At 36.2% G+C, this 9,251-nt stretch overlaps 1 long non-coding RNA gene across 1 annotated transcript; it reads left to right on the plus strand.

Annotated features, from left to right (window-relative positions):
• Nucleotides 1-281: 281 nt before the first annotated feature.
• On the plus strand, nt 282-2,806 carry LOC119868172. The gene is made up of 3 exons (XR_005385919.1): nt 282-408; nt 2,119-2,225; nt 2,347-2,806. It is a non-coding gene; the product is annotated as an uncharacterized LOC119868172 (long non-coding RNA).
• Nucleotides 2,807-9,251: the final 6,445 nt, after the last annotated feature.

Below are 9,251 nucleotides of genomic sequence, written 5' to 3' on the forward strand. Positions count from 1 at the left end.
GGTCACTCTGTTCTTTTCAAAAGGAAAGAACGCATACGATTTCCTGTGTTTTGGGGCACCCATTGGGAAACAAGGCCCCTCATAGGCAAGATATCTGAGGGAACCTAAAGACACAGATACGTTCCACCTCGTCAATGGACCAGAATCTGATACCTTTTTGGAAATCGGGTGAACTCTTGGAATTGTAATGGCCACTCTAGGGAAACTTTAACGTAGGTAAGTCCACCTTCAGAGGCATCCTTAAGAGAGAGGATTCTAAACCTCTTAGAGACAATGGAAGACATTCTCTGATTAGCATGCAGAAGCTTCTAGAAGACAAAAAGACTTCAAAAAATAGCTCTAAAAAGAACCTTACAGTATGCAAATAAAAAAAAAATCCTTAGTAAAACAGTTTGGCCATCTGAGCAGGTAACCTTAATTTAGTTCACCCACTAGAAACACAATTTCGATGTAACTATTCTTTTGAGTTTTGAGACATGGCTAAAATTTTTAAAACAAAATCTGTAAGATCTATGTTGGTATTTGTACGTGTATCATGTCTATGTCTGTATGTTGTTATAGATATGTGATATTTCTCTACCTCTGGATGGTATTGCCAGGATTAATTTGTAAAGAGCTCCATTTAATTGGCTTAAAGAAAATTAAGCATTTATAAAAATCAAGTATACTCTCAGAAATATAGAAACTAACCCAAATGCTTTTCAAGTTCAAATAATCTGGGATAACTTTGATAAATGAAAGCTAGTTCAAGTTTGTTGGTTTAATAAAAGCAGGCATTTCTTAAAATTTGCCAACAAGAAAAATAACTTAAGATGATAGCTGTTTGATGTCCAATCCAAGCATAACTGTTGAAAGCCAGAATTTTAAACAAATGTAAATTAAATTTTATACTAAGTTAAACAAAAATAATGGATATTCATTGAATATCTAAATCATTTCCAAATAAGAGAAACATTAAATGCTAAGCATAAGTTTAGGTTTATCTACTTTTGGTGCTTTTTTTATCCCAGAGAGTTATTTGGGTCTTTTAATAAACAGGTCTTGAGCCATAATGAAAAATTTACCATGAGAAAGAATATACTTCTAGAAATTATGAAATATAAATTGCTGATCTACTACAGGATGTTAATAATAGGATGTTAAAAGACAGTTCACACTTGCCCGCTTTCTAATTTTCCCTGGAAAAACAAAGATTACTAGTAGTTAAAATTGATAATAAATATGTAAAAATGCAACTATTACAAATAATATGGATGAAAAAAGAAGATTGCATGTGGAGCATAGGTAAGGAAAATAGAATGTGTTCTCTGAATGAGAAAAGGTATTAATGAGGGCAACCCCGGGTGGCTCAGCGGTTTAGCGCCACCTTCAGCCCAGGGCCTGATCCTGGAGACCCGGGATCGAGTCCCATGTCAGGCTCCCTGCATGGAGCCTGCTTCTCCCTCTGTCTGTGTCTCTGCCTCTGTGTGTGTGTGTGTCTCTCATGAATAAATAAATAAAATCTTAAAAAAAAAAGAAAAGGTATTAATGACATGGGAGTGCTTTTGTTAAAAGAAAAAAGAAAGTAAATTTATTCTACAGTAAAAATGATTGTTCCAGATTAGGAAAGGAAGAATATAGGGCAAAAGCTGGATGGATATAGAAAGTTATAGAACATTTATAGAAAAGGAATCTTCAGAAATGAATTTTATGTGGTCAAGGCAAGATCAGAATGGATATAATTAAGTTTAAAAAATGAAGAATTTTAATACTAAAAGTGTGCTGAGGCAGAATTAGAATTTGGTTTTCTCTCTGCTGAAAGGGCAGTTTTATTGTTGTTGTTGTTGTTTTTAAGATTACTGATCTGCGGGCAGCCTGGGTGACCTAGTGGTTTGGCGCCGCTTTTGGCCCAGGGCCTGATCCTGGGGACCTGGCATGGAGTCCCATGTCGGGCTCCCTGCAGGGAGCCTGGTTCTCCCTCTGCCTCTGTGTGTGTGTGTGTGTGTGTGTGTGTGTGTGTGATTTCACACACATACAATTCATGAATAAATAAATAAAATCTTGTAAAAAAAAGATTACTGATCTGCTCTAATAAGAAATTAGATGCAAAGTTTCTTTACTCTCATGTAATCTCCCTAGGAAGCAAAAATTCTTGTGGCTTATGAAAATATTTCCAGGGCTTCACATTGTCTTTATCAAGTCTTTAATTACTTAGAAAAATAATGGAGTCTCCTCTGTTAAAAGAGGTAAGGTTTTTTATAACTCTGTAACTTTGTGTATTTGCCTTTGAGATCTTTTGTCACTTTGGTTGAATGGATAACTCATTTGCATAATATGTTTTGGTGTGTGTATGTGGACTCTCAACAGATCTTTAACTATGGCTATGTTAAAGTCTTCTGCCACTCACAGATACTGTTTTACCCTCGAGTCTTCTCTGAAAACACTGACAGTGAACTACAGACAAAAGTGCTTCACCTTTACACAGATCATGGAGAAGATTCTGACAAGTACTCTGAAGTGCAGGATCCTACTAACTTTAAGATCAAAACAGGGAACTGGGTAAAGATTTCTAAAACATTAATGGAAACCTGATTGATTAAAAAAGCTGCTAATCCAAGATGAAGCAAAATGAAAATTAATTACTTAAGACTGAATCAACTGATGAGGATTATAATTTTCATGAGTTCATTTAAAACAATGCTAGTTCTGGGGCCCCTGGGTGGCTCAGTGATTGAGCATCTGCCTTTGGCTCAGGTCATGATCCTGGGGTCCTGAGGTCCTGGGATCCAGTCCCACATCGGGCTCCCTGCATGGAGCCTGCTTCTCCCTCTGCCTATGTCTCTGCCTCTCTCTCTCTCTGTGTCACTCAGGAGTAAATAAATAAAATCTTTAAAAACAAATAAAACAATGGTAGTTCTTTAATGTTTTCTTTCCAGGTTGACAGTACTCCCCTTTCCTCCTCTCTGTTAAGCTATCTATTAACTTACAGCAATTTGGTAAAGTGTATTTTTGCAACAAAGGGTGAAACATTTATCTGATTCTCCCTACATAATTTCCCCAGAATTCGTAAACTCTCTTATCAAATACTCTTATTTTTCATGATGATTTATGTGTTTGCATAAATTCAATAAGATTCTGTTCTCTGTGTAACAAGGCACAATTGGAGAAATCCGGGGCTTAACTTCCTAGCCTTGAGAGGTTCTTGAAAGTCCGATCTAAGATTCCTCCTCTCCTAAGACAGGTTTGCCTCTCTCTTTTTCCCCTTCTTCTCTCATGTTTTGTTTCTTATATTCCACCTATTAAGAAAACTTAATTTAGCTTATTATCCAAGATTGACTTGACCTGGGTCATTTCTTGCTTATGCCTCTGGAAATCATAAGCAAATCATATGAGTGAAATCATATGGTATTTGTCTTTCTCTGACTTACTTCCCTTTGTGTTACACCCTCTAGCTCCATCCATGTCGTGGCAAAGAGCAAGATCTCATTCTTTTTTTATGGTAATTGTTTTTGAGATTTTGTTTTTGGCCTGTAGAAATTGGACTGGATCCTGGATTCTAGTTTCCTCCAGTATGTGGCTAGAATTCTCCAAGCTAACACAACCAATTTTCGCCCATTCTTATGACTTGGAATCAGTATGAAACTAAAGCTGCCCTCCTTCCCCAAGCCATAGAAGCTAAAGCTAGACGGCTTGGTATAAACTTCAGAGAAATCACCACAACAGCTCATGTGTGGACAATCTTCATACCTGTGGCTATGCGGCCACTCAGAAAGATCACTACAGACATTCAAGCTGCAAACCAGGAAAATATGTCAGATTGCCACTGCTTGCCCTTACTTCATCTGAAGATGCTTGGAACCCGACATCTAGAATATCAGAAAGGGAGACAGAACATGAAGACTCTTAACTCTGGGAAACGAACTAGGGGTGGTGGAAGGGGAGGAGGGCGGGGGGTGGTAGTGAATGGGTGATGGGCACTGAGGAGGGCACTTGACGGGATGAGCACTGGGTGTTATTCTGTATGTTGGCAAATTGAACACCAATAAAAAATAAATTTATTTTTTAAAAAAAGAAATCTTCTCAACTGGCTGCTCTTCAAACTCAGAAACTGAATTTATTATAATTTGCTAAAACTATTAACCTTTGCTTTTCTTTTGTTTTCATAGGAATGCCTCTCATTAAATGACCTGATTGCTCATATCATATAGAGGCTTAATTTAGGTGAAAACTCACCTACAATGCCACCTCCTGAAATGAAATACCTCCTTGTTCGCTCTGTTCTGAGTAATCGGGAAGATATGGAATTGATTAGTGCATCATATTGTGCCTCTGTAAATAACTTTTTAAAAATGACACGCATCTGAATTATTTAACTGGTTAAATCTTGGCTCCTGGGAATCTCTACTCTGGGAAATTTTTCAATCTTTGGCTACTGTTCTCCTTAGAGTCATATTAACCTCTCTAGTGCATTGTATACTTAACTTAATGCCTGTCGGCAGCCACCCACATACCAAATGGTATCCATCAGGATAAGACAACTGGGTGAAATAAACAGTAACCCCATAAATGATAAAGATGGTGACTACATGGCCCTCTGGCGTGACATCTTAACTGGATGAAAACTCCATATGTGTGATTTTTCAGCCAGACTACATCAATAGTGGTAACTGAGAATAAGGCTATCCTGGTTGGTAATACTCTCAGCCTGCTGCGAGAATGACCAGAAGGGAGGATTTGTTAAAATCAGAAACAAATGGGGACTAGCCTTGAGACTTCTCTGAGCAGACAAAACCAGTGTAGTCATACAAACAAAGCTTAATTTAGCTTATTTTCCAAGATTAACTTGACCTGGGTCATTTCTTGCTTATGCCTCTGGAAATCATAAGCAAAATCTGAACTCTTGCCTAAGGTTGATATGAGATAAACAATGGAGAATTGGTTGGTGGTTAAGGAAATTCCAATATTATAACCAATCACTATAAAGAATAAATAGTCAATGACTTATTATATAAGGTGCTTTATAACAGTATACCCCTGGAGCCTCATTCCGTATTTTAGTTTGAGTGCTCCAGGTGTACAAACTGTCTTTCTGAAGCATGCACAATAAGCTTTTACTAATTACTACTTCAGTAGTTCGTGGGTTTGATTTCTGTTATTTTTGAACTTTAACACATGGATGTAGTATGGTTCCAAGGATGTAAGGTGTATATTAGAATCTCTTCATTACCCAAGGATTACCTTGTTGCCTCCCTGTCTAACTCATAAGAAGGGAAGGGACCTTGTATGGAGATTTAGACCCTCTCTTTACTCATGGCTTGTACACAACCCACCATACTGTATGTAGACTGGGAGCCTACATAACAGAACTCCACAGGAAAAAAATAGTTGGGTGCCATATTTAAAAACAAAAAACTCTACTATTTTATCTAAATGATTAATAAATGTAGTCCTTTCTTAAAATTTTAAAGGATTTTATTGTATTTATATAACAATAAAATCCTTTCCTACTTTGATCAAGACAAACATTGTTATTGATTGATTGCATGAATTTACCTGAATAATCAAATCAACTACTACCAATACCAAATTCATTTTAATTTCTACAGAACATCATGCATAGGATTATAGAGGATGGGATCACAGTGAAAAGATGTTTTACTCTTTCCTTCCCTCCTCACAGCATATTCTACTATTTGTGAAGGAATAAGACAGTATATGGAATTTCTTTCTGGTATCAAGTGAGCTTTAAAATATACACAACATATATATGATAAATAGATGTTGATTTTTAGTGAGTGTGTTCTAAAAATGTAGTTTTTAAGTATATTTACATTTTTGTAATATATCTTGATAAAGAAATAAAATATGCATATTGTAACAAAATATTTTGTCAAAACTTCAGTTAGTATATAGATTTCAATATAAATCATTCAAAAATCATGAGATAGAGATATTGTGCTCAGCTTACCAGAAAAAAAAGTATTCAAAATAGAAATGAGTAGGCCCTATAACTTCTATCCAATGGCTATGTCTATATGGTTGTCAAAACAAAAAAACAAGGGCTAGAATGGAAACTGGTTCTTAATCATTATCTCTAGTTATAAGAAATTGGAACATTCAAATGATTTCCTCTTTTGGAAACCAAGCATTCAGAGTATCCCAATGGCTCAGAATGGGGGTGTACAGAGGAGAAAAGAGAAAGAAGAAAGCATTACTTTAAGATGATACATCAATTCATAACTACACCCTGCACCCCATTATCCTAGCACTGTAGCCAATGATTGTCTTCAGCCTTCTCCCTGCCACTGTTGCCATCAGTGCTTAATTTTAACAGATTTGCCTCACTGGGATGAAGTGGTAAGCAAGAAACACACTCAATCACTATGATGAATTAGGAGGTTTCCTAAAAAGGGTCCCAGAATCTCCCTTGTAGTGTAATGAATCCTGTGTGAGTGTATCTCACTTCGCAACACACACTGCAGTAATTTAACATGCTGCAAATAATCTCAACCTCATGTAATTTCCCCTTGGTTATTTAAATTGCCTCTACCTCATCACAAGGAATTGGAAAGGCTCTGAAGTCGTATTTAAAATCTTAGCTATTCAATATATACAAAAATGTATTTTATAAAAATGAAAAAAATGTATTTTAGCATGACCACAGTTATCTATGATGCAGAAATGAGCATGGAAGGAGAAGAGTAGTTTTAGTTTTCTATTCCTACCTTTCTGTATTGTTTGATTTTTATAATAAAAATATTTTATATAAGAAAAAAATAATAAAATCTTAGCTATTCATAAAAATGTCTGCCATTTTAGGCTATTTGAAAGGGAAGCAAGGGCAATTCTGAACAACTCTTCAATTACAGGTTTGGTCAAACCAACAATAAATATAAAGAAATGGCTTTATCTGAGTAATTGATCCTTCCAATGCTTGGCCAACTGTGGTGTTCTTGAGATTACATCATTGACTGTCAGATCAAAAGTTATGGTAGGAGAAATCCTAGAACACTTTTGCCATTGGGTTTGCATTTACCTTCAAATACAAAACCATGGTGTATAGTTCCATACTTTTTATTGCTTTATAACTTTGGCTTTTGTCTCCTCGTTGGATGTGGACCAGGTACATTGGTATGGTTCCATAAAGCCTAATATTGGAAATGATTTAAAACCTCAAAGTCAATGTCACCTTACTCATCTCACCTGCCTAATGACTTCCTCCCTTTTCAAACTACCCAAAAAATATGTATTCACATTACTGGGAAGAAGAAGCTCTCCCTATATTTGCACAATGGGGTAATTTTTTGCCCTTCTAATTAACCAGCATGAGCCAAGTGTTTAAAAGGTTTCTTCTGAAACTGTGCCTTCAATTAACATTCACCATTTCTAAATTAATCATTGCTGACCTTAACATGCAGGATGTCTTAAAGACATGATTCAAATGGAAAAAAAAGATAATTCCATTCAGAGAAATCTACTAACTACCTGTGTTTTGCAAGTCTTTGATCATTGCTTTTCTCCTGTCACTGCATAAAGAGTCCTAGAATTTGGAACATATCTTTAGATAAAAGTCCTCATATCTTTAAATAAAAGTCCTACAAATGACCTTGAACATGATTCCCATATCTCTCCAATTTCAAAATTAACAGTTACTCATTAACATTATACAGTGCAAAATACATACTATTCCATATATCTTATCTGAAATTTCCTGCAAGAAACAGGGGCACACTAAATCTCAGAATATTCTTATTACATTTTTAAAGACTTTATTTGCTTATTTGACAGAGAGAATAAGCAGGAGGAGCAGCAGGCAGAGGGAGAGGGAGAAGCAGGCTCCCCATCAACCAGGGAGCCCGATGCAGGGCTAGATCTCAGGACCCTGGGATCATGACCTGAGCTGAAGGCTGATGGCGAACTGAGTCACCAGGTACCAACCGCCCCCACCTCTTTTAAAAGATTTTATTTAGTTATTTGACAGAGAGAGAGAGAGAGAGAGACAGAGAGAGAGAAGCAAGGGGCTTATTATAAGTTTTTTAAAATCAAATTATTGTAATTATTAAAGGAACCCAAATGTGGGTGGTTTATGTTGAAAATCAAAATAAGAAGTTCCCAATAGGAAGCATTTTCCAAGGATTCAGTGGAACTAATGTCTTCTTTAAGCAATCATAACTCTGGGGAACCTCAAAGATAGAATCTAGCCAAATCTTACAATGAGGAAGAAAAGCTTTTCTAACAGATAAAAAGGAACACTGTCTATGATATGTACAGCTAGGGACTTAAAGCATCATCTGTGAACTACCAATTTGTGAGGTGAATAACTTTATCATCTACAAAGCCCTACTACTCAACCTCTTCTTGCCCATGGCGCCAAAGGTAATGCTCTTCTAGGAGCAACTTAGCACTCCAGCATCAGACTTCTGATGCACAGGCTGGCTGTCAGGGTGAGCCAAGCGGCTCGCCTTGGAACTTTGATCCTGTATGTCTAACTCTGCTTCCTGAACACCCTTATTCTATGAATTGTGCTCCTGTCCTCAATGGAAGAATCTTGATTGTGTTCATTTTTTTTTGTCTCCCTATGTCAATGTGAATTCTGTGCTCCCTGTATTTTATTTTATGCTAATCTGATCCTAGAATTTAAAATTTTACTACCTGAGCTTGAGAGAACCAGCACTAAAATTCTAAAGTCCATCCAGTCCAATCTTCCCTCCCCTTTTTAATTTGACACCAAAAGCAACAAAAGTAAAAATTATTAAGTGGGACTATATCAAACTAAAAAGCTTCTGCGCAGTGAAAGAACCATCAACAAAATGAGAATGGGAGAAAATGTTTGCATATCATGTATCTGATAAGCAGTTAATATCCAAAACATAAAAAAGAACTCATTCAACTCAATAGCAAAAAACAAAAAAACAAAAAACAAAACAAAACACAATTTGAAGATGTGAATAGACAGTTTTCCAAAAAAGACATAGAGATGGATGGCCAACAGGTATATGAAAAGATGTTCTATGTCATTAATCATCAGGGAAATGCATATTAAAACCACAATAAGATACTGCCTTACACTTGTCAGAATGGCTATTATCAAAAAGACTAGAAATAACAAGTGTTGGTAAAGACATGGAGAAAAGGGAACCCTTGCGTATTGTTGGTGGGAATATAAATTGGTAGAGCCACCATGGAAAACAGTGTGGAGGTTCCTCAAAAAAATTAAACAAAGAACTACCATATGATCCAGCAATTCCAATTCTGTGTATTTATGCAAAGAA

The sequence above is a fragment of the Canis lupus genome, chromosome X (assembly GCF_011100685.1).
Source record: "Canis lupus familiaris isolate Mischka breed German Shepherd chromosome X, alternate assembly UU_Cfam_GSD_1.0, whole genome shotgun sequence".
Lineage (NCBI taxonomy): Eukaryota > Metazoa > Chordata > Mammalia > Carnivora > Canidae > Canis > Canis lupus.